Genomic DNA, 25,762 nt, shown 5'->3' on the forward strand with positions numbered 1-25,762 from the left:
GAAGTAGGCTCTCTGCTGAGCAGGGAGCCCAATGCGGGGCTCAATCCCAGGATCCTGGGATCATGACCTGAGCTGAAGGCAGACACTTAACCAACTGATCCACCCAGGCACCCCCAAAGGTTCTTTCTAAAGACAGAAGAACTGTTTGGGGATGGGTGGGATGCAAATATTAAACCTCCCAAAACAAACCACTCAGAGTTACTGTCTTGTAAGAAGAAGGCTTCTAAATTGGTTTTCAAATAGAATGTTTTCATTCATCCTTTATAACTGTGAAAATGACTGAACACTTTGGACTACACATTTTTTTTAATCTTTCCCAAATGAAATCACCTTTGGTAGCGAACCAAGCATGGAAAATTTCAGCTAAAAAAAATGACTCTGTAAAATCATGGAGCAATTTAGAAAAAGTGATGGAAAGAAAACTTGTGTTTAGCCAGAGGTAGTAATGCTGGTTGGTCCAAAGTGGTTGAGAATAGATGGTTTTGAATAAATAAATTTCTATATAACTGAAGCACAACCTGTTATTGTTTTGCATGGAAATCCATTGGTGCTTCTCACTGTTAACTGTTTAAAATAATGCAGTGCCAATATTTTTAAAAGAATCGTTAAACGAATTGTGAAACCACAATTCACATTTAAGATCTTTGTCATACAAAAGGAAAAGAGGGGCACCAGGGTGGCTCAGTCGGTTAGGTGTCCTACTAAGGATCTCAACACAGGTCATGATCTCAGGGTTGTGGGACCAAGCCCCAGGTTGGGCTCCACGGGGAGTCTGCTGAGATTCTCTCTCTCCCTCTGCCCCTCCCTCCGGCACTCCCCCTACCCCTCAAATAAATAAATAAATAAATCCTTTTTAAAAAATTGAAAAGAAATATGGGTGGTAGAATTCCAGAGATTTGGAATGTTTTTTAAAAAATCTTTCAATAAATATGGACAAAAAAGTTTAGGTCTACTTTATACTTCCTAAAATAACTAGCCGAAGTTTTGAAAATAGGGTTTCTTCTCAGAAAAAAATAAAAAATACTGAAAAAAAAAGAGAAAATAAAAGCCACCTATGGCCAACGACCAGAGATAGCCAGTATTACCATTTGTTTTTATCTTTAGCATTTCTGTGTGTGTGTGTACAAATTTAACTTTAGCTATTCTTACAAAAATGGGATTATGCCCCACAAATTATTTCATAACTTTCTTTGCACTTAATAACATACTGTGTAATGTAAGACTTTGGCATTGTTTCCAAATGAATCCAGTCCCCAAACCATGTATTTTTCTCCATAACTGTAGATATCACTTTTTATGCTCTTTGATGAGCTCATTTGATCATTTTGTTTTGCTACATTGACTGTTTATCATCCCACCAGGAGCAAAGCATTTAAATTACTAAATTTTTATGTTATTTTAATTTTTAAGATATATGAAATTCTCATAAGTCTTATTGTTTTGGCTATTCTTTTTCCTTTTAGAGAGAGAGAGAGCGTGCACAAGCTGGGGGAAGGGCAGAGGGAGAGAGAGAATCTTAAGCAGGTTCCACGCCCAGCACAGAGACAGACTCCCGGCTCTATCCCACCACCCTGAGATCATGACCTGAGCCAAAATCAAGAGTCGGTCACTTAACCAACTGAGCCACTCAGGCACTCCTTGGCTCTTCTTTTCTAATGTACTTTTTAAAGGACTTCTAGATAATTTTGTTGAGATCTAACGAAAATTTTGTTGATTGGAGAAATGTTAAATTTATAGGTTAATTTGGGGGAGAATCCTTACAACATTATCTGCCCATTTCAGAATATTATACTTAGAGATTCCATCCTTTATTAAGTTCTTTTTTTTTTTATACTTTGGTAAAATTTTGTAGATATATTTATGTGTTGATGCTGCCTATTTGTGGTGCATTTGCTCTGGAGTATTTACCATTTTGCTTCTTTTAAAAATGGAATGTGTTTACTATATTTTCTTTGATTTTTTTAAAAGATTTTATTTTTTTATTTGACAGGGAGAACAAGCACAAGCAGAGGGAGGGGCAGAGGGAGAAGCAGACTCCCCAGTGAGCAGGGAGTCCAACACGGGGGCTTGATCCCAGTACCCTGGGATCATGACCTGAACCAAGGCACACGCTTAACTGACTGAGCCATCCGGGCGCCTCTATTTTCTTTGATTTTAAAGTGACACATGCACATATTTTTAGAGGAATATAGGAGAGCTTAGTTGTTTCACCTCACCTTCAGTCCCACTCCCAAGGAGCAAAAACTTTTAAGTTTGTTTGCCATTTTCATGGTGCTAAATTCTATAAATCAAAATAATAAATTCTTGATATACTAACTTTGAACTATGTTTATTAATCGACACTGCCATCTTCATACCCTTAGCTCTTTTATCCACTCAACATTTGATATATTACTTTAGTTTATGGGCCATGTTAGTTTCCTCTTCTGTGAAATGCCCTTTATTGCTTCTTGCCCAGCCCTGCTTTTCTTATTGAGCTGTACGTTACATTCTTATTGATGGCAGGAATTCTGTATACATTCTAGATACTAATCCTTTGTTACAAATGAGTTACAACATCTTATCCCAGCTTGGGGCTGCTTTATCACTCTATAGTGCTTCTTAATGGAAAGAAGTTCTTAGTTTTAACATAGATGAATTCATCTTTCATGTTATTTAGTGTTTGCTTTCTGTGATTTCTATTTAAGAAATTCTTTTCCACTCCCAGATCATAGTTTTTTTTTCCTATATTGTTTATAAAACTTGTATAGCTTACCACTCACATTTAAGGTTTATTCTACTTGAGACTGATCTTTGTGCATGGTGTGGGAGTGGAAATCCAGTTTCACATTTTCCACATGGAAAGGCCAAGGAATACTCAGGAATTCCAGCTTTCCCCACATCTCTGCCGTGCTCACTGTGGCGTGAATGGGACTTCGTGGGACCACAGGTCTGCATCTCAGTTCTTTGTTCTGAACTTCTGATCAACTTGTCCATCCCCAAGCTGACATCAGCCTGCCTTTATTACTACCACACTGGAATAAATCTTTTTTTTTTTTTTTAATAAGTCTTGATACCTAGACTGTGTTCTTCTTCAGGAGAATATAGGCTATTTCTTGCCCTTTGTTTTTGCACATAAATTTTAGAATGGTCTTTTCAAATTCCATGAATTAAAATTGCATCGAATCTATAGAAGAATTTGGGGAGAATTTTGGTCTTCGTGACATTAAGTCCTTTCATCTGTAAACACGACATACTCTCCATTTATTTAGGTTAATGTCCTAATATCTTTCTATTAACTCTTATACTTCCCCATGCTTTTGCACATTGTTTGTTAGATCTATTTCAAATTGGTGTTGCTTTCAAATTGGCCTCTTTGGTATTTTGACTTCATATTCAGAACCTTTCCAAATACTCTCACTATTTCTAATAATCTGTTATCTGAAGACTCTTTTACTTTTTCATCATAGACGATGTTTAATACAATATTTTGGGCTTTTCCATTCCAGTTATTATGCATTTTATTTCTTTTTCTTGAGTTACTTCACTGCCTAAGATTTCCAGTATAGTATTGAACAGAAGGGGAGAGACAAGACATCCTCACTTTTCCATTTTATAGATGCTTTTTATCAGTTTATAGTAGTTCCTTCTGTTCTTAATTTAGCTAGAGCTTTTAACATTGAATAGATTTATAGTTCTACCAATTGCCTTTCCTGCATCTATTGAGGTGATCCCATGGTCTTTATCCTTTAATTTGTTAAGGGCTTTTCCTATGTTAAACTTCCTTGTATTTCTGGAACAAAACCAACTTTTTTATGATGATATTTCTCTGAATTTGACTTGATAATTTTTTGTTTAAGATTTTACGAATAAATTCATGGGTGAGATTAGTCAATCATTTTCCTTTCTTTAGCTGTCTTTGCCTGGTTTTGGTATCAAAATTATAGTAGCATCATGAAAGTAACTGGGAAGTCTTCTCTCTTTTTCTGTTATCTGAGTTTGCATAGATTGGAATTATCTATCACTTGAATGCTTGATAAAACTTAACTTTAAAATCATCAGAGTCTCGTACATTCTTGAAGGAAAATTTAAACTACTAGTTCAATTTCTTCAAAGGTTAGTTATAAAATACCAGTGTTTATTTCCTCTCTAGTCTCTAGTTTTGTTAAGGGGTATTTTTAAAGGAATTTATCCATTTCATATGTGTTTCTAATTTATTGTTTAATAAATTACTCTTAAATAACACTTCCTATGTTTTTAATTTTTCTCTATCTGTAGTTTTGCCTCTTTTTCTCATATTTATTATTTTTAAGATTTTATTTATTTGACAGAGAGAGAGCACAAGCAGGGGGAGCAGCAAGGCAGAAGGAGAGAGAGAGAAGTAGGCTCCCCGCTGAGCAGGGAGCCCAATGCGGGGCTTGATCCCAGGACCCCGGGATCATGACCTGAGCCGAGGGCAGACAGTTAGCAAACTGAGCCACCTAGGTGCCCCTTCTTCTCTAATATTTAATTTTGCTTTTTGCCTTTTTTATTGATTAATCTCACCAGAGGTGTGACTACTAATATATTCAAAGAACCAATGTTTAGCTTTGTTAATGCTCTCAATTGTATATTTCCTAGATAATGAATTTCTGCTTTTATCTTATTTCCTTCTTTCTTCTTCTTAGGATTTATTTTACCGGTCTTTTTATAGCTTCTTAAGTTACGCGCTAAGTAAGTGAGTTCTAGCTTTCTCCTTTTCTAATATAAGCATTTAAAATATTAACTTTCATTAAGTGTACCTCTTTAACTACAAGTATAACCACAAGTGTTAGTATGTGATTTGTTTTTGTTTTAGTTCCATTTTAAAAAAACTCTTCTAATTGCCATTATGGTTTTTTCTTTGCTCTATGAATTGTTTAGAATATTTCATTTAAAAGCATATTTTAAAATATGCAAACTCAGGGGAATAAAACAGAGAGGCAGATACAGTTCCAAGATCTAGGCGTGTTTCCTTTGTCAGAACAACAGACATGGGGGCGCCTGGGTGGCTCAGTCAGTTAAGTGTCCGACTCTTGGTTTTGGCTCAGGTCATGATCTCAGGGTCTTGGGATTGAGCCCTGTGTTGGTCTGCATGCTCAGTGGGGAGTCTGCTTGAGATTCTTTCCCTCTCTCTCTGCCCCTCCCCCTGCTCTCTCTCTCTCTTTCTCAAATAAATAAATAAAATCTTAAAAAAAAAAAAAGAACAATATACATGGCATGATGCTGCCAGCAAGTGCCTAGACTGAGGAACATAGAGGCCCTGAGGGAGGAGGAAGGACAGAAACAGAAGATTGAGGTTTAAAATATGACAATTAAGTTTGATGCCAATTCTGCCAGTGAATAGCTGAGCCCTATCCCCTTACTTATAAAGGAAAATAATGATGACAGTTGCCAAATGCTTTTCAAATGTATCCCTTCAGTGACCACGATGTCCCTGAGCAGTGGGAATTTGTACTCTCTTTTTTACAGGTGAGGAAAAACTATGCTTTAAGACATATTGTTGTGTGCAATAAACAATTTAACCTTGCTCAAAGAGAGGTCTAGACTTCGCTACACGTTGGAGCAAAGATGGTCTTTTCAACAAATGGCGCTGGAACGACTGGACATCCGTACACAAAAAAGGAATCTAGGCACAGACCTTATACCCTTCACAAAATAGCCCCAAGGACATCACAGACCAAAATGGAAACTGCAAAATATACAACTCCTAGAAAATAATATGGGAGAAAATCTGGATGACCTTGGATTTGGTGATGACTTGTTTTTTTAGATTTTTCAAATTTATTTATTTTCCAGAGAGAAGGAGAGAGAGAGAGCACGAGCAGGAGGAGGGGCAGAGGGAGAAGGAGACTCCCTGCCAAGCAGAGAGCTGGATGAGGGACTCGATCCCAGGACCCTGGGTTCATGACCTGAGCTAAAGGCTGACACTTAACCAACTGAGCCACCCAGGCGCCCTGGTGATGACTTTTTAGATACAACCCCAAAGACATGATCCATGAAAGAAAGCATTGATAAACTGAATTGTGTTGAATTAAAATTGTGTTAAAATTAAAAACTTCTGTTCAGCAAAAGACATGGTTGAGAGAATGAGAAGATAAGCCACAGGCTAGGAGAAAGTATTTGCAAACAAAGATCTGATAAAAGATTTTTACCCAAAATATACAAAGAACTTTTAAAACTCAACGATATGAAAACAAGCAACGTGATTTAAAAATGGGCTGGGCCTAAGACATTAACAGACACTTCACCTTAGGGCTCCTGGCTGGCTCAGCAGGTGGAGCATGTGGCTCTGGATCTCAGGGTTGTGAGTTTGAGCCCCACATTGGGTGTAGAGATTACTTTAAAATCTTAAAAAAACAAAACAAAAATAGACACTTCACCTAAGAAGATATACAGATGGTAAGTAAGCATATGAAAAGATGCTCCGTATCACGGGTCATCAGGGAAATGCAAATGAAAACAATGAGACACTACTACACCCCTATCAGAGGGGCCCAAATCCAAAAACAACACCAGTTCCTGGTGAGGATATGGAGCAACAAGAACGCTTATTCACTACTGGTGTGAATGCAAAATGGTACAGCCACTTTGGAAGACTGTTTGTCAGTTTCTTACAAAATTAAATATCCTTCCCATATGATCTAGCAATTGTGTTCTTTGGTATTTACCCAAAGAAGGTAAAGAAAATGTAAGTCCACACAAAAACCTGCACACAGATGTTTATAACAGCCTTATTCATAATTGCCCAAACTTGGAAGCAACCAAGATGTCCTTCAGTAGGTAAATGGATAAATAAACTGGTACATCCAAACAATGGAATATTATTCAGCGCTGAAAAGCAATGAGCTATCAAGCCATGAAAAGACATGGAGGAAACTTCAACACATATTACTGAGGGATAGAAGCCTATCTGAAAAGACCACATACTATATAATTCCAACTATATGATTTTCTGGGAAAAGCAAAACTATGGAGACAGTAAAAGGATCAGTGGTTGCAAGGGATTGTGGGGGGTGGGGGAGAGGGAAGAATAGCAGAGCACAGAGGATTTTTAAGGCAGTGAAACTACTCTATGCTGCCCTGATGGTAGATGCATGTCATTATACCTTTGTCAAGACTCATAGAACGTGCAATACCAAGGGTAAATTCTAATGTAAACTAAGGACATTGAGTGACAATGACGTATCCATGTAGGTTCATCATCAATGTAGGTAATATGAAGGCACGTTTCTGGTACAGGATTTTCATGGTGGGTGGAGGCTGTCTGTGGGGGAAGGAGGTATATGGGAAATCTCTGTACTTTCTACTCGATTGTGCTGTGAAGCTAAAACTGCTCTAAAAAAATCAAGCCTCTTTAAAAACAAAACAGAAGACTACTGGACAGAGTCCTGTTGAAGTCTGCCTCCCAGAGGCCATCTTACCTGACACCCCACAAGAGGCAATCCTTAAACCTAAGCAAAGAAGTCTGGGTCCCTCTGGCTGGATCCCTGCGGACAACAGCACAAAATTCTTTCCCTGCCCCTTCGATGATCACCAAACCCCTGCAAGTGATAGTATCTCCTACACTACAGAAGTTCTGCTGAGATGCAGAGACCCCTCTGGGTGAAGGAGTTTGTCAGAGTCTCTTCTGAGAGCAGGGAGCAGAGAGACACACACAAAACACCCTGATAGGGGTTTCAGACCCTCAGTAGACAGGACACAGTGCGGTCAACCTGTGACTCATCAAGACCAGTTTTCTAGATCTGGGCTCACCACTGCTCCCCAATAAAGCACTAAACTCCAGATTTCCGACCTGCACGTTTACACTGGCTTTCTGAGGAAATGCTTCATTCGGGGGGGGGGGGGGGGGGGGGGCGGGGTGGATTGCAGGCAGCACGCCAATCGGAACAAGGCCAAGTTTGGGGGAATGCACAGCCTTTCTTGTGATTTTAAGAGAGACCAGGGGTTGCCATTAGCAGTGAGAGGGATGGGAAAAGTTATCAAAGCCATTGGAGGTAAGAAGGGGTCGGGAGTAAGGGAGAAAAAAGACAAATAAGAAAGGAAGTCGGTCTTCCCTGCTGTAAGTCCCCCTGGAAAAGATGTGAGGACCAAATCCAGAATCCCATGGAGCTCACTCCCAAGTGCATTTCGGTGGGACCAGCTGCCATCCCCAGCCCTCCACCTGAGTTGGCCTTGCACTTGTTTGTTCTGGCCCAGAACCCTCAGCCCATTTTGTCAGCTGCCCCCAAGTCTGAACTTGCAGAGGAGAGCGTGGGCACGAGTTCTATCTTTGGAAGTTCTTCCTCTCTCTCACCACTAAAAATAAACCATCCCAGCTGTCCAATGTGGTTTGCAACAGACCCTCCCAGTGACCCCACTCCTAACAACCAAGGAAAACAGAGATGATGTATTGAGTGTGACATGGCCTCCCCAGTCACTGCCTCATTCTCTCCTCCCTTCAGCCTGCTTCTCTCCATCCAAGACTTCTTGGAAACACTTGATCCAGGAAAAAATCATAAGGTTATTAAACCATGTGCAGTGTGAAATGAGAAAGATGGCCCTTGGTGCAACCTAGGATTTGGGGTTCAAAAATATAAGGGACCGGGGGTGGGAATACAAAGCTAGAATCGGTGGGAAATACCAGTGTAGTGTTTTCTGTAGGAACAAGAAACGGAGCTATTATGACTGGGATAGAAACAAACAAACAAAAAATCGTGAATTGTAACCTTGAATTGTGCTCATTTCTTTCGGTGGTCAACTTTTCTAAGCAAGAACTACATGAGTGCGTGTGATTCATTTTTGCAAATTTGTTCAAACCTGAGCTTTTAATTTTAGACCAGGGATCCAAGTTAAATATTTCATGTGAATAGACCAAGAATAGAAGATGAGAAAAAAAAGAAAGGAAGAAAGAAAACCCTTCATTAGACAAATTGCAATGCATATTCAATCAACATCCGTGGAGTGTCAATGATAAATCGGGCACTATGCTCCAGATACTTCCACATCCACTAAGAGCCCTCACCTCATCATGCTATTTAAACTCATGCCATCTGGGGTTCCATTTCCTCCTCAAGGAGACTACTTGTCCAATTATTCATGCAAAGTTGTCCTGAGTGGAGTTAGTTCCCCTAAAAGGTCTTTTGGTCCTGCCACACTTAACTCCAAAGGGAAGAATTTCTCCAAGTGAAAAAGCCCTGTTTGGGCTGGGTAGGAGAGGTATCTGGGATAACCATCTACTTGTGGCTATCTGAAAGTCCTCCTGAGGAACAGCTGGGTGGCCTATTTCAGCCCATTTCACGGCGGGGGGGGGGGGGGGGGGGCGCGGAGGTGGGGACGCTTGTCTAAGATCTTATCTCCCAGGATCTGATAGTATTCTCTTCTTCTGTCTTGTCTACTACAGACAAGGCAGTAAGGGGGCTCTCAGTTCTGAACCATCATCTCTTCTTATCCCACTCCTGACTCTCAGAGCAGCCCAAGGTGTGGTTTGGGAAGCTGTGGACACCCATGGAGTAGGCATGGACCCCATATTGCCCTTTTCCAAACCTCCTGTTTCCAGGATCTCCCTGGGGGAGTGACAACTCCCCCCTATTTCTCCATGTTGCGGAGAGAAAGACCTGGAATCTGGCTTCCTAGAGTCTGCTTCCAGCACCAGAGCCCTGTCCCTAAACTGCTGATACTTGATAAATGAGCTCTATTTTTCTTCTCATAAGACTTTCTACCATTTTACATCATGGACTTAAAATTTCACTCTTCATTCAGCCTCATTGGATCTCAGTGAGCTTTCAGCGTTGGGCATTGTGTTGGGCCAACAGCCTCCATGGAAGGAAAACCCCTCACTTCTCCTTTGTCTGCCCAGGGACAAGAAGACCAAGTGCTGGAAAATACCATTCCAACCCCTGGCACCAGATTACTTCCTATCCTAAAAGGCTCCACTGGAATCAGCCCCAGGGCATTGCTGGAGCTAGGCCCCTGCAAATTGATGAATGTTTCCTAGGCCAGACAGGTTGCTTTGCAACTATTTTTACCTGCTCACTCACTCAGGGTTTTAGACAAATCCCATGCTCAGGCCAATCCTTTTGCAGCCTACCACCTGCAGCCTATAAATCCCACCACGGAGGGGTGCCTGGGTGGCTCAGATGGTTAAGCGTCTGCCTTCGGCTCGGGTCATGATCCCAGGGTCCTGGGATCGAGCCCCGCATCGGGCTCCCTGCTCCTTGGGAGCCTGCTTCTCCCTCTGCCTCTCTCTCTCTCTCTGTCTCTCATGAATAAATAAATAAAATCTTAAAAAAAAAAAAAAAAAATCCCACCACGGAAATTCAGGTTTTATTTATACTGTGAGCTCAATTCTGTAAAGTGCAATTGCTCATTAAAGCCACATGGATCTCCCCATGCCTGAGTGAGGCCAGTGAGCCTGACACACCAAGGGCAGAAATAGTTTGGTTGGAAGGCATCGACTGCAGACTCTTCCTCCCTTCCTTCTGGGTGGGCAGACACGGGAACTGAGACCTTTTGGCAATAAGCCAGGGAAACATTCAGGTGGCTGCTCAGGGACTCATGGGCAAGTTTAGCAAGGAAAGGGCACAAGGGAAGAGACTCACTATGTGCTAGGAATTATACATGCATTATGCTATCTCGGAAAACAGCCCCATTTTATATATATGAGAAAAGTCAGTCTGAAAGTGCCAAGAATTTGCCCATGGATCCAGACGGTGAAGCCAGGTTTAAGGACAAGTCAGACCCCACCCGGGGGGTTGTTCCGTGTGCTGTGTTGGGATGTCTAGGATGAGTGAGCTCATGGTGAAGTCTCAGCAAAGTTGTGGGCACACCCAGCTTTGTCTCCAAGGCTCCAGACTTCTCTTTCCTTCATCTTGGGCATTAACTAGGCATCGAAATTACACAGACTCGTGGGCATTATCCCTGAATGGTTCGAGCCACCAGGGTACTATGAACATCACAACACTGTGAGAGGAAACACGTGGGAGAACATTTTGAACCCATGACAAGGGAGGAAAGTCAGAGCCTCCATGATCTCTCTGCACATTGGGAACCCCACCACTGCTCTGAGCATGTGGGGAGGCCCTTGCCCCTTCTGAGGCTAAACCACCTGTTGTCAGGGCCTTTAGGGACAACTAGAACTGAAATGGCTTGTGCCTCAGGCAATGCTTTTGAGGGTCTTCCAATCAGGTCTCTCATCTCCATAAAGCTTGGAGTCCTTAAAAGGCAATTGTCTCCCTGACCCAGTCTGGGCTCCTTCATTCTCTCTGAACTTTCTTGATCCTCCTGAATCCCCCCATCCCAACCCTCCATACGGCCTCTCTGGAACTTTCCTTCCATTGTAAGCAGGCTCCCATAGGTCCTAAACCACTTGCAGGGACCCTTCCTGGGGACCCCAATTCCTCCCCAGTCCCCTTCAGTGACAGCTTCTTTTTTTCCTACACCCACACATCACTGGATCATTCTTCAGACCTCCTCCCCTGATATTTCCACCCCCCTGTGGCTCATCCCTGAGCCCTTAATATTCCCAACTCTATACATTTAGTCTCTGACCCCAGTCTATCCATTTGACTTCCTCAAATCCCTTCTACTAAACAGTAGCATGAAGGCACTTAAACATTTATGGGATTTTCAAGTACAGCACAGTTATCTCTCTAGTAAACTAAATGAGTCCCATATCCCCAACCAGAAAGAGTGCAAAATAATGCTTTTCAAGATGAAATTAATATGGTTTCTTTCTAAATGTAGAGAAAAGTTCACACCGATAGAGACAATATTCAAAATTGCATCCTTGATACAAAAAAAGGTCACACAATTACCAAGAAGCTGATAAAACCAGCTGCAAGGTTATTCACAAAGACGATGCTCAGAAAGGGAGTAGAATGAAGTTTTACCAAGTGTCACTTTGAGTATCACTTTGGGATATAATGTGAAAGGTGAGTTCCTCTCATCTGTGTGTGTGCTAGCTGACATTTTCTGTTGGGACATAACCAACTGACGGTGCACACACAGAGCATGAATGTTCTCAAAAGGCACGTGACATCTATATATGAGGGAGATGGTTTAAGTAACATTGCATTCTCTGAATAAACCCAAGAAAACTCAGGCTATAAGAGAAGAGATTTTGCATATAGTAAATGATTATTTGAAAGCCACGACATAGACTAGAAGCAGTCAAGTGTTCAGGAAGAAAGGGTGTGGCCACACAAAGAATGTCCTTGGATGGTTGGCCTTGACTGAGTATTGGGTTAGGGTCTCTTGTCTGTACCCTCCATGAGCCCTGTGCATATCTCCATCACTGCCCTCATTGCGCCAAATTAGAATTCTGTGTGGCTGTTCCTTTATTAGATGGTGAGCTCTTGGAAGTTAGTTCATTGACTGGCACATAGTAGGTGCTCAGTAATGATTGCTGAATGAATGAACAAGGAAGTCAATCAGGATTCAGGGAATTGAAAGTGAGGTGGGTTATTTCTTCATAAACTGAAAACTAGAGGCATTTTTCACCCTTCCCTGGGCATGCCATGTCCTTAGGCTTCCAAAGAGGATTTAAATCACAAGACGCTGGGGAAGAAAGCTGATGATCAAAGTGGGTGGACCCTGGTCTGGATGCAAATAATTCACAAGAGGCAGAACTCTGGCAGGCAGCTCCCATCCTGAATAAGGCAGGAGTGAAAAGTGCAGGCAGGTCCTTGAGGAAGTTTCTCTCCCTCAGCTCCTGAACCTGCTTCTGAGCAGAGTTCTAGATCAAAAGAGAGATGAATGCCGTCCACGTTCTATGTTATTACCAGCATTACACCAAACACTGCAAGTTCCACCCATGCCTCTGAAGCCACCTCTTCAGGAAGTGATTTTCCTTACCTCCCCTCTCCCTACTCACTCTTCTTTCCCATTACATTAAGGGTGCTCTGTGCATGCCCCATCACAGGCGTTCAGTAATACAGATGGGGTGTACCCGGGCCACAAGATTTACCACTTGTTTCTGTCTAAGAAATATTTTTCATAATAAGGTCTTGTGTGTGGGTCCTCCCTCTAAGGATAGTTGCACTGAAGAAAGGGGTTTTCTTTTCTTCCCATTGTGTCTAGCATGGAGCAGGTAGCCTAGCATGGGATTGAGTTCTCCAGAAGTGTTTTCCTACGACGGCAATATGTGAGCAAGCATCTTATTAAGGAAGCAGTCCCTGGAGAGACCAGTAAGATAATGGGGGAAGCAGAAAAGGGAAGGTGAAGAAGCCAAGTATGTGCTCTTGACCTTGGCCTGATCTGGGCTGCAAATCATACCTGAGTTGGTCCTACCTCAAGGCAAAGGGTTTTCAGATTCCTGCCCCTGCAGTCTTTGGCTACAGGCACTTTAGGCTCTCACCAATTCTGGGCAAAGTGGTTCTGGGGTTGAAGGATGTTGTGAGTTCAGTCCATTGGGAATGAGGCATATGCGACCTGGGGGATGGTGCACAAACCTGTAACACAATCCACTGAGGGGATTCAATTAGAGCAACAATAGCGTCTACAACAGTGGACACATACAGTGCCTAGGCTGCATGTTATACCACTGATTTTAATATTTTTTTAATTTTTAATCTATTTTTTATTTTATTTAAATTCAATTAGTCAACATATAGTAAGTACATCATTAGTTTCAGATGTAGTGTTCAATGATTCATCAGTTGAGTATAACACCCAGTGCTCATCACATCACATGCCCTCCTTAATGTCCATCACCCAGTTACCCCATCTCCCTGCCCACCTCCATTCCAGCAACCCTCAGTTTTTTTCCTGTAGTTAAGAGTCTCATGGTTTGTCCCCTCTCAGTTTTCCCCTCCCTTCTCCTATAATCCTTTGCACTATTTCTTATATCCCATGTATGAGTGAAGCCATATAATTGTCTTTCTCTGACTGACTTATTTCACTTAGCATAATACCCTCCAGTTCCATTCATGTTGATGTAAATCGTAGGTATTCATCCTTTTTGCTGGCTGAGTAATATTCCATTGTACATATAAACCACATCTTCTTTATCTATTCATCTGTTGAAGGGCATCTTGGCTCCTTCCACAGTTTGGCTATTGTGAACATTGTTGCTATGAACACTGGGATGCAGGTGTCCCTTTGTTTCACTACATCTGTATCTTTAGGGTAAATACCCAGTAGTGCAATTGCTGGGTCATAGGGTAGCTCTATTTTTAACTTCTTGAGGCCTCCATACTGTTTTCCAGAGTGGCTGCACCAGCTTGCATTCCCACCAACAGTGTAGGAGGGTTCCCCTTTCTCCGCATCCTCGCCAACATTCGTTGGTTCCTGTCTTGTTAATTTTAGCCATTCTAACTGGTGTAAGGTGGTTTAAATTTCTGGATGGTTATATAAACTTTAGCTTTTTGAAATGGTTTGGCATTTTGTAGTCAGTGTCTGAGTCCTGGAGGCCTTATGAGGATTGAGTATCAGCAAAAGCAGGTCTCAGGGAGATGGACCCACCTTCTTTTGGTTTTAAGGAGTAAAGTCAATATCTGTCTCTGAGCTCTCCCCTTGTTTCCCGGTAAGCTCTGACCCATGTCACCAGTGGGGGTTACCTGGAGGCATCCAGGCTCCATCACCCCAGCTCCTATGCTAGGTTCGGGTAGGATTTCAGCCAGCTTATTGCCAATTGGAAACTAGCCTGAAATAAGTGGGCAGGAAGTGCAAAGAGTGATAAGAGGTAAACACCTACCCTCTCTTCTCCCTAGGGTCATTGGGACTTCTGATTCTGAGGGAAATTTCTCACTGGATCAGGAGAAACACAGCATATGAGGACTGAAGGCAGAAGCGTCCCCCAACTTTCATGCAGGGTTAGTCTACACATGAGAGATGGCCTGGTCCCCCAAGAATAACCCCCCCTCCACTGATGACCACCATCACTGCCCACAGCCAGGACCCTTGGGCTAAGTGATGACTCAACATCGTTTCCTTGCCAACACAACAGATTTTATTCTCTTAGGAGTTATATCTCTTCCCATAATCAGATGCGAGGGTTCCAGAAGAGAAGGTGATTGTGGTCTGAGAAGAACGTGAAACTAACTGAACTCAAAAACATGTCAAACTCACCCCTGACCACACAGAATTTTTCTTTTCTTTTCTTTTTTTTCAAATGATGAGTTTGGAAAAAACCCTGCTTGCATTTTGCCCCAGCCTCTGGCTTGTTTGTTTTAGAAAGTCCATGAGGCTTTGAAGGGAAATATAATCCATATGTTTGAATTCCTGTTAATTTAACTCATCTTCAGCTTCTTTATGGGAGAGATTTATTGTCTATGAAAATTTTATAGATCTCTTAGATAAAATTCTCTCCCTCATATACAGACCTGATGTGCTTTTCAAGGAGCAGATTTATGCTCTGTGTATACACTGTTGGTTTCATCCCAACAGAAAAAGAGAATGTCAGCTCGTGCACCCACACGTGAGAGAAATTCACCTTGCACATCGCATCCCAAAGTGATACCCAAGGTGGTACTTGCTCTACTCCATTTAAGAGTATCATCTTTGTGAATAACTTTGCAGCTGGTTTCCTCAACTTCTTGGTACATAGGAGCAGTACATATCCTGCAAGAATACATTTACTCAAAACATACACACCTAGCACAACAGAAAGGATATATGTGGTGTGGACAAAGGCCTGAGGAGGGGACAGAAAAGGGAGTGTGCTCATAGAAAGTAAATAATGGAACAAGATGTCAGGTTTTAAAAAGGAAGGTAAAATCCCTACGAATCAATTTGTCTCTCATTTTACAGATGAGGAATCTCATTTTATAGATGAGGATGCTGAGGCCTGAAGTCACACAGTGACAGATCCCACGTCAGAACTTGGCTCTAGGAACTGCCATGTTAGTGCTCTTCACAGAATCCCAGGCTTTCTCAGGAGGGTTCATTTTCCTTGATGTTCTCACTGGGTCACCCGAGCTAGACCCCAAGGCTGCTCAGGGGCTGAGCTGCACCTTCTCCCTTTGAGCCCTGTCTTTGAGTCACTGCCCCACCCTGAGTAGCCTTGTAATCTGAATAGACCTACGGTCTCTCAAAGCCCACACAGTCTCAGACTAGAGTTTGCTCATTTGCTTCTAGAGCATGTGCCTGGGAGTCATCACTTCCTCTATCAACTGATATTTAGAGCCAGAAAGAGCCCAGGAGATCACACTGTGGACCTGCCCCTTCATTTTATGAGTAATGAACATTTGGATAAGGTCACTTCCACACTCGGACATTTTGATGTGGTTTAGAGTGAACCATCAAACTCCCATCTTAAGAAAAATCTGCCCATTCTCACAAACCACCACAGATACCCTCATGAACCCCTAGAGCAAGTCAAGGACAGGAGGAGACGGACTCAAGGAAAAGGGACAAGGTTCAGGGAGGTCTTCAGTGACCGTGCACAGAAGTTTTCCACATTGATGGGTCATTTTCTTTAAGAAGCTTCTTAGCTTTAGCTTTTACATTTTTGATCTATGATTCATCTTGTATTAACTGTTATATATGGTGGAGGTAGGAGTTAATGTTTTGTGGGGGTTTTTTCCATACACCTATCCCACCGTTCCAGGACTATTTCTTGAAGACTTTCCATTTTCCATTGGATTGTTTTCATGTCTTTGTTGAAAATTAAATGACTATAGGGGCACCTGGTTAGCTCAGTCAGTTAAGCGTCTGACTCTCGATTTCAGCTCAGGTCATGACCTCAGGGTCACGAGGTCAAGCCCTGTGTCGGACTCTCTGCTAGGTGTGGAGCCTGTTTGAGATTCTCTCTCTCCCCTCCTCCACTCACGCTCACTCTCTTCCTCTAAAAAAAAAAGAAAGAAAGAAAATTAAATGACTATATAAGTGAGGGTCTATTTCTGAGCCCTTTCTTCTCTTTCATAGATCTCTCAATTGATTCTTACGCTGGTTGATTATTGTAGCTTCATAGCTAGTCTTGAAGTCACGTAGTGTTAAGTCCTCCACTTTGTTCTTTCCCTTTCAAGACTGTTTTAATATTCTAGGTTCTTTGCACCTCCATATACATTTCAGAATCAGCTTGTGAATTTCTGGAAGGGAAAAAAAAACCCCTACTGAAATTATGACCAAATTTATGCAGCATTTTTGTGAGCATGTCAAAACTCCTGCTTCAAATACCATATGATTTCACTTATATGTAGAATCTAAAAAAACAAAACAAACAAACAAACAAAAAACAGAAACAGACCCATACATACAGAGAACAAACTGATGGTTGCCAGAGGGGATTGGGTGGGGGGATGGACAAAATGGGTGAAGGGGAGTGGGAGATACAGGCTTAAAGTTCTGGAATGAGTAAGTCATGCGGATAAGAGATAAAGCACAGGGAATATAGTCGATGGACTGTAGTAGCCTTGTGTGGTGACTGATGGCAGCTACACTTGGGGTGAGCACAGCAGAACAGACTGACTCGTCGAATCACTGTGTTGTACGCCTGAAACTTGCATAACATTGTGTGTCAATTATATTTCAATTAAAACAAAAACCCCTCCTGCTCTAAATTTTCAGCTGTGCATTTAATTAATGGTGAAACTGAGACCTAAAGGCAATCATGAGACTTGCCTGAGGTCACGACTTATATGGGGCCCACAGCAATTCCGGGTCTTTCAACCCCCAGCCTGTTTACTTGATTCCTCATAGCACTGTGTCCAAAATACACTCAGCATCATCCTACACGTGGGTCAACACCCACAGGGATAAAGGACTATAGCTGACAAAAGCCTCAGTCACGGCCACCTTCTTTAGCCACTGAATGGTTTTCCCATAGGGAAAAAAAAATGCCATTAGTTTTCAAAGTGACAAAGTCTTATCTTGTCACCATGGCAACCCAACTTCTTCCAGCATCCTGACTGGCCTCTTTCTTGAAATAGCTTTTCTTTCAAGCTTCCCAGGCCTAAAAAGCAGAGCCTGACCACTCATTCTGATGTCCACTGGAGGAGGCCAGCACAGGATAGAACAAGCAGGGATGTCTTAAGACTTCACCCACACGGGGACCTATCTGGGAGAGGAGAGTGTCTTGGATCCTGCAAGGAAGCTGTGGACAGCAGGGGCCAACTTCTCAGAATTTTGAATGAGGGCTGGATGCTGATGTGCTTTGGCTCAAAACCATAATTCTTGGCTTCAAGGACATTTTGTCTACTTGAATAATCAGGACAAAAGCAAAGCAAGCCAACTTTTCAAATGGAGACATGTCCCTTCCTAGAGGAAATCTCAGAGACTTTGATAGGTAACTCTACCTGTGGCTTCCGAGAAGGAACACAGCATGTAGAATTTTCCAATTCATCATGTGGTTATAATTTATTATTTGACCATATAGCTGATCTAACAGAATGTCATCACTCTTATTATTCTCTCTCCAGAGAAACCCCTAATGTCAAATAGCCATCCCCTTTGATAAATTCCATAGGCTGAACACTTGCTTATTCATGAAATACTCTTTATTAATACTTCCTGTAAGAACAGGTCACAATATTACTTTCCTTAGTGCTACCTCAAAGGCCCACAATGACCCTTAAATGGTATGGATTTTGGTGATATGGTCTTACAGGCCCACATTCCCTAAAATCAAACATTTATTTGAACTCATACAATAAAAGCATATCAAAGATGTCCTAGGTGCTTAGACTTATGCCTTATATCCTGGCTAGAACTAGTCTAGGCTAGAACAGAAACTGGAATGTGAAGGATGAGAGAAGCCCCTGCCAAAGGTCCCATGTGGTAGTGTTTTTGGAGGGATGCGTGGGCATCCGTTGAGGGACATCTAAGTTAGAGTGACATCAAAGCTGAGCCGGGAGAAAATTTCCTATATCATGTGGTCTAGCAGCTAGAAGGAGGGTCCCTTTCTTAAACTTGTCCTGGGTCTTGAGTGTCCCCACCATTGGATTTTGAAGAAAGTGCTGTTGGGTCCCCATTTAGGTCAAGAGGTAGAAAATCTTAACCTGACAAGAACAATTGATCCACTTAGAATGTTAACTGAAGCCTAAAAGGAACCAAAAGCAAACTTGTTGGGTTAGAAACACCTGCAGAGGACGTTGAATTTCCCTGAATCCACACATGTCCACCCCAGCAGCCTTGCTGGTAACTGTCTACCAATCTGCTCTCCTGGCCCTGCTCTGGCCCCTGGGCCATCCCTCTGGTGCCAGAACATTCCTTATATGTAGTAGTTCTAGAGGAGAGAGCAAGTCGAACCCAAACTCTCTAATTCCATTGATAACCAGTCAGGATATTCAGGTCTTTATTTGGACACTGCCCCTGGCCCAAAAAGGTGCCATGATCTTTTAACTCTTCCTGGGGCCAGGATACCCAGTCTGGGCTCTGTACCTGAGAAACCCGAACAACAGGAAAGAAGCTGGGTTATACACTAGGCACTTGCATTAGAGGCACATACATTCTATTATAGTCACTCAGCCAACGTGACTTCCATCTGAAGAGAATAGTTTTGCGTGTCTGAGTGGCTAGCCCAGAGACTGAGAACTCCCTTTGCTGAGGACACCCCCTCCAGAGAGCCCTCCCTGATTATCCCTGCCCACAGCATTCCCATCTCAAAACCCCTGCAAAATGTACCAGGCCCAGTTGTGTCTTGGCCTTAGACCTTTACCCCAACTCTTCACCCTTAGCATGGACAGGTAAGGAGGAGAATCAATTCACTCTAGAGTAGGAATGACATATATATGGCACTGTTACCCCCCTCCCATCCTTGCCTGTGACAGACACTATTAATCAATCACTTGTTCTTTTCTTCTGAGCCCAGATGTGTCCTCAAAATCTTTCTGCACAGTAATTGATAGGAGCTAGAATCTAAGATGAAGCACATTTTTCATTCCTGTTCTAGAGATTATAGTGTGCTGGGGCACCTGGGTGACTCAGTAGGTTGAGCACCTGACTCTTGGTTTCAGCTCAGGTCATGACCTCATGGGTAGTGGGATCAAGCCTGCATCGGGCTCCGTGCTCAGCTGGAAGTCTGCTTGAAGATTCCTTCCCTCTGCCCCTCCCCCCATTCTTGCATGCACTTGCTCTCTCTCTCTCTCTCTCTCTCTCTCTAATAAATAAATAAATCTTTGGAGATTATAGTGTGCTATTAAGAATAGCACAAAAGAGGTACAGGTTACAATAGTTCTGAGGAAGGAAAGATTGTTTCATTCATTTATTTATCAGATATTTATTGAGCATTTACTCTATGCCAGGCTCTGTGCTCAGCAGAGAAATGTCGAAAATGCCATCAAAGTACAGAATAGGGGTAATCAACTGACAGCGGCAGCGGGCCGGGGCGGGGGGGTCAGAGGAGGCTTCATAGGAATGGAAATTTGTAAGGAAGTAAAGAAACCAGATAAATTTGGAAGCAGGGTAAGGGAAAGGATAGCAGACGGTAAGAACAATTTTTATCAAGACACAGGTGCACAACAGCTGCGGAGAAGTTTTGATGACTAAAGTAAAGGATATCAACTAGAAATGACAGGAAATGAGTTTTTATGTGTATTTCTCAGAACCGTGCAACAGAGAGTGTGGCTTGTGGACCAGCAGCATCAGCATCACCTGGGAGCTTGTTAAAAATGCAGGTTTTCAGGCCCCATCCCAGACCCACTGAATCAGACACTCTAAGGAAGAAGCCAAGGGATATAGGATTTAATATACCTTCCAGGGGATTCTGATGGACGCGGAAGATCCAGAAGCACTGCTCCAAAATAGAGATCGATGCTACTACAAATCATTGAGTTCACCTCTGTGTCCGTGGGGACAGTCACCATCCCCACGGGGCCCAGCATTTCCCCCATGGCACTCAGCATCACTTCCTCCCACTTTACCCGACTCCATGGAAGCTGGTGCCACCTGGGGTTTCAGACTCTACATTTCAGTATGACTTCGATCCCCTCCCCCACACCATCTGACACATCCCATCTGCCCTCATGTCCTGGAAGCTTGTTAGTCTGACTAATAACCTGAATCCACTCAATATGGATAAAACGAGACGAGATGACAGTGGGCACTGTGAAGGAGGTCATGTCAATCTCTTCAACCAGATGGACCTTTTTTCCTCAACCCCCCACTGGGCAAGGATGGAGGGCCTGGGCTCTAAGCTGGCCTGCCCAGGCTCACATGCTGACTTCTCCCTTCTCTTTCTTGCTGTGTGACTTTGAGTGGGCTGTTTAAGATCTCTGTGCCTCAGTTCCCTCAGCTGTAAAATAGAGATAATAATGGTATTTATCTCATAGGACTGTTGTGGGGATGAATGAGTTTATACAGGTAAAGTACTTTCAACAGGGCCTAACTCAATTTTATAATAATAATTATTATTAAATTATTAAAATTATAATAAAAATTATTAAATCGTCTAAAATTATTAAAAGGAATAATAAAAGTTAATAAAATTAAAGATTGTTTTAAAATATTATTTAAAATTAAAATCATTGAAATAATATTTTTAAATATGAAAAGTATTATTAGTAGTAGTAGTATAGACATTACATTATTCACCTATTGCCACAGTCTCCCGTCCTCTAGTCTCGCTTCCCTGCTCTTGGTCTTGCAACCTGGCCCACTGGACATGGTGAACTGGCAGCCTTGTTTTGAACAGGTCATTCCCTTCCTCAAAAGTCTGCAGAGGCTCCCCTTGCCCATTATCATCAATGATTTTGATATCTTCCCCTTTTATGGTAAACTAATGGAACCCTTTGCTTCTAATGGACTCTTACAGATAATAGTGGACCTGCTTTAATTGAAGTCAGGGGGTTGGAATGTCCTTCCAGCTTCTCCCTTTGTCCTTCGTTGCCCCCCCAGGAGACATCCTCATGGAACTCTGGGATTCGAGGAGGGCAGCACAGAAACATTTGGCTTATGAAATGCAGGCAACAATCAGGTGGTCCATTTGCTTCAGAATGACAGTCTCCTTCCCAGAAAGGCAAACCACCAACATGTACAATGGCACCTTGCAGCTTTGCTCCAGCTGTCCACCTGGTCAACCCATCAGGACCATCAGGCCTAGATTCCCCGCCTAAGTCTGGTCTCACTCAGCTGTGTGTCTTCCCAGTCAACCCAGTCCCCAAGGGACTGATTCTTCCTCTTGACCCTGGTCTCCCTTGTGCTTGTCAGACACCCTCCGCAGGCAGGGAACAACAGACCCTGGGGAGCTCTGAGAACAGAGGCGCCTAGGAGGAGCTATTTCCAACCCAGAATGTTCTGGCCAGCTGCCCAGGCTTTGTTCCGATTTCTGATGTTCTTTAGAATCTTCTCATTACATCACTGAGAGAAGCACAACTAAGTGGTACTCTCTTTCTTTTTAATAACTTTTATGGTGTTTTCTGATTATAAATGTAACATATGGCCAATATGTTGGAAGAAATTGGTAAAATACAAAAAAAAATTTTAACGAAAAGAAAGATAAAATTTAATAGGTAGTTTTGAGAAGCAGTTTTTTTTTTTAGGAAGAATTACTGCATGTTGGGGAGAGGAGGGATGGTAGGTGGAATGATGAGCCCGAGAAGATTCCATACCCTAATCCCTGGGGCTGTGAATATACTGAGATCCCACGCTAGTGACTACGTTACCCTACATGCGTGGCCAAAGGGATTTGGCAGATGTCATTATAATTGTATTCACTTCCTAGGGCCATGTAACAAAGTATCACAAATTGGGTCACATAAGACAACAGAAAAGACCTAAATTAAGGTGTTGGCAGGGCCGTGCACTCTCTCTCTTAGCTGCCGGTTGTTACCAGCGGTTCTTGGCATCCCTTGGCTCGAAGTTCCATCACTCCTGTCTCTGCCTCTGTCATCACCTGGCTGTATTTCCTCTGTGTTCACACGGCATTCTCCTCTCTAGGTTTCATTGTCCCTGTCTCTTTTTATTAGGACACCAGTCATATTGGATTAAGGGTCCACCCTACTCCTCATCTGACCTCATCTTCAGTACACCTGCCAAGACCCTACTTCCAAGTAAGGTCATATTCACAGGTACCCAGGGTTAGAGCTTTAACACATCTTTGGGGGAGATACAGTTCAACCCACAACAGCATTACTGGTGAGTTGATCTTAAAATAGGGAGATCGTTCTGGATTATCCCAATACAATCACATGCACCCTTATAGGCAGAGAACTTTCTCGTGCCAGAATCAGCGAGCTGCAGCACCAGGGGAAGACAGAAAGATCCCAAGCTTGAGAAGGGTTCCCCATGCCATCGCTTGTTCTGAGATTTAGGGAGCCACGTGCAAGGAGCAAAGAGAGGCCTCCAGGAGCTGAGGATGGTGCCTGGCTGACATCAGAGAGGAAATGGGTACCTCGTTCCTACAACCACGAGAAACTGGACTCATGCAACAACCTAAGTGGGCTTGGAAGTATATGGTCTCCCAGAGCCTCCAGAAGGGAACTGCCAACACCTTGACTTCAGCCTTGGGAGACCTGGAGCAGAGGAATCAGCTGAGCTCTACTGTGCCTAGTTTATGATCCATGGAAACTGAGAGATGATAAATGGGGTTAAGACTAAATTTATGGTAATTTGTTAAGCAGCAATAAGAAAGGAGAATATAAAGAATAACTAGGTTTCTGTCTTGAGCACTTGGTGGGTGCAATGGTCTTTACCTTGGTGAGGAAAATCTGAGAGAAGCAGGTGAGGTGGGGCAGAGCGCCAAGGACGGCAATATTTGCGAGACCTAGGAGAAAGCTCTGTGAGGACAGCAGGTTCACAGCTGGACTCATGAGCCCGGGGTTTAGCCCAGGTTGGGGGTAGTTACAAAGGTGGGAGCCATGGCCCAGAGACAGTGTTCTCAGTGTTCACTGTGATCACCCAGAAGGGAAGACAGCCCAGACTGAGCCTGGAAAACTTCCCACCCTGGCTGAGGGGAGGGGCGAGGGGAAGAAGGGAAACCAATAAGGAAACTGGATGACATGGCCTCGCAGAAAGGAGAGGTCGATGTGGTACCCGCTGTGAGACGTCTAGTAAAATGCGGCCTCAGAAAAACCCATTTCAGTTTCTTATACAATAAACATACACCCACCATACGACCCAGCAACCCCATTCTACCCAGAGAAATGAAAACCTATGTTCATTGAGACACGTGTCTACAAATGTTTACAGTGACTTTCTTTGTAATCACCCAAACCTGGAAACAACCCAAATGTCTTTCAATGGGTGAATGAAAAAACCATGGTCCATCCATACAATGGAACACTACTCAGTCCTAAAGAGGAATGGGCTGTGGATACACACAATAGCCTGGATCCAAAGGCTGTATGCTGTAGGATTCCATTTATGTGACATCCTCAAAAAGACAAACTGCAGGTGCAGAAAGCAGATCAGTTGTCACCAGGGGCCGAGAAAAAGAATGATTACAAAGGCGTACCATGAAGGAATTGTGGGGGGTGGTGGTGGATCCGCATTTTATATCTTGATTGTTGCGGTGATGGTTACAGGACTCCACACATGTGTCCAAACTGAGCTGAACATGTCAAAGTGTGAATTAATTTAACCTTAATTTTTTGGGTGAAGGGAAATATTAGTTAAAAAATACCCTATGAATCTAGCCATGTGGAAGTCAGCAGTGGCTTTCAGAAGAGCTGTTTGGGGAGACAACAGGCCTAGAAAGCAGCCAGAGGAGGCCCATGAGGGCCTTGTGGGGAGGGGAGTGAAGAAGCAGAGACACAGAGCACAGACACCCGTTTATCAAAGGGAGGAAAGGCAGAAGATGGCAGGAGACCAAGGCTGAGGGTTGAGTTGACCATAGCCCTCGGTTCATGACCCACTTCCATCTTCAGTTTGTGCCAGGCCCGTCCCTGTCATTTCCCTTTAGTCCCTGACGCCCACAGGCTCCCATGCTAATGTGTCTGATTCATGCTTGAATATGTATGTATGCATCTGTAAAATATGAAATATTCCCCCACTCGCATTTGTGCTTTTCATTTACATAAATGGCGTTATGCAACTGGCCTCATTCTCTTTCTCCTCTTTCACTCATCACATTTTTTTAAAAGATCTGTTCTTTCTCATGGTTCTGCAGCACTGGCTCATTGCTCTGGGAGGTAGGTAGTATTGGCTCATTGCTCTGGGAGGTAGGTAGTATTGGCTCATTGCTCTGGGAGGTAGGTAGTATTCCTCAGTGAATGTCCACTGCACTGTGCCCTCCATTCTCCCAGTGATGGACTTGAGGTTGCCTCCAGCTGCTCTCATGGACATCTCTGTGCACGTCCCCATGGCACCATGGGATAATTTATTTGTAGTACGTCCCCAAGAGTGAGATGGCTGGGTCAGAGTGTACTAAGCCTCAGTCCTAACTACCAGACTCCTTCCCTGATGATTCCGCCCATCTACATGGCCACCAACAGTGGAGGGACACAAGACAGGGACCAGGTTTTCCACACGGGATCGTGGGTAGATGGAATCATTTCTTCCTCAACTCCTCAAGTTCCCACAGAGAGGCAATTTCTACTCCTCTCCCCACGAGAGAAATGCACTTACGACTGCTTCTCCTCGCTCTGCCTTCCATTCCCAGGAAGAGTGGCTTGTGGGGTTGTGAGCATACAGAGCATCTGTGTGAGGCCTGCAGGTCCTGAGTGTTTTCTCTTTGGGGTCCCCACCCAGGAGATGGGTCTCTGGGACCCCTCTCCTCCACATGGTTTACTTACAAGAGTCAGCTCCGCCCCAGGCAGTGGGAGGCCTACAGCTCTGCTATCAAGGGAATGAAGTATTAGAAAGCCCAGTGGAGGCCTGCAGGTCCTGAGTGTTTTCTTTTTGGGGTCCCCACCCAGGAGATGGGTCTCTGGGAACCCTCTCCTCCACATGGTTTACTTACAAGAGTCAG

At 43.2% G+C, this 25,762-nt stretch overlaps 1 long non-coding RNA gene across 2 annotated transcripts in view; it reads right to left on the bottom strand.

Moving 5' to 3' along the window:
• Positions 1-25,762, bottom strand: part of LOC123851584 (uncharacterized) — an 80,506-nt gene that overhangs the window by 23,260 nt on the left and 31,484 nt on the right. The window lies entirely within an intron of this gene.

Source organism: Mirounga angustirostris, unplaced genomic scaffold (assembly GCF_029215605.1).
Source record: "Mirounga angustirostris isolate CCGP_5_RB_7025 unplaced genomic scaffold, mMirAng1.0.hap1 SCAF_10, whole genome shotgun sequence".
Classification (NCBI taxonomy): domain Eukaryota; kingdom Metazoa; phylum Chordata; class Mammalia; order Carnivora; family Phocidae; genus Mirounga; species Mirounga angustirostris.